The sequence below is a fragment of the Propithecus coquereli genome, unplaced genomic scaffold, assembly GCF_000956105.1.
Source record: "Propithecus coquereli isolate 6110/MARCELLA unplaced genomic scaffold, Pcoq_1.0 Scaffold34, whole genome shotgun sequence".
NCBI lineage: Eukaryota > Metazoa > Chordata > Mammalia > Primates > Indriidae > Propithecus > Propithecus coquereli.
In genome coordinates, this window is record NW_012149063.1 from 3,001,201 (window position 1) to 3,001,738 (window position 538).

The window sequence follows — 538 nt, forward strand, 5'->3', positions numbered from 1 at the left end:
TCCTCCTGCCTCAGCCTCCCGAGTTGCTGGGATTAGAGGCACATGCCATCATGCCCAGCTAATTTTTCTATTTTTAGTAGAGGCAGGTCTCGCTTTTGCTCAGGCTGGTCTGGAACTCCTGACCTCAAGCTATTCTCCTGCCTCGGCCTCCCAGAGTGCTAGGATTACAGGTGTGAGCCACCTCCCCCGGCCAAGGGAACCCAAATCTATATTTTGCACAATAAGCATACCTTTCAAGTCTGTTCACTATATGGACATCTGAAACAATACTCCAGGGCAAAGGGAAGTGAGTGCCTTGCTTGTAAGGCACGCAGAACTACTAGAGATCTATGGGGAATGGGTCTCTGAAACAACAAAAATTCTCTGGAATTTTAGCTAAATTACAAAAAGTATTGAATCTCATATGATTTGATGTCAGTGATTTGCCAATTTGACATGATGGTCAGATGTCCTTCGACTTCAAACTCCAGGCTTTCTCTAACCTGTGTATCATTATAACCAAGTCAATCTAGAGTTAAGTTATTTGTTCTTTTATAAC

General features: G+C 43.5%; 1 protein-coding gene across 1 annotated transcript in view; it reads right to left on the reverse strand.

Annotated features, from left to right (window-relative positions):
* Positions 1–538, reverse strand: part of CCDC173 (coiled-coil domain containing 173) — a 65,994-nt gene that overhangs the window by 64,843 nt on the left and 613 nt on the right. The window lies entirely within an intron of this gene.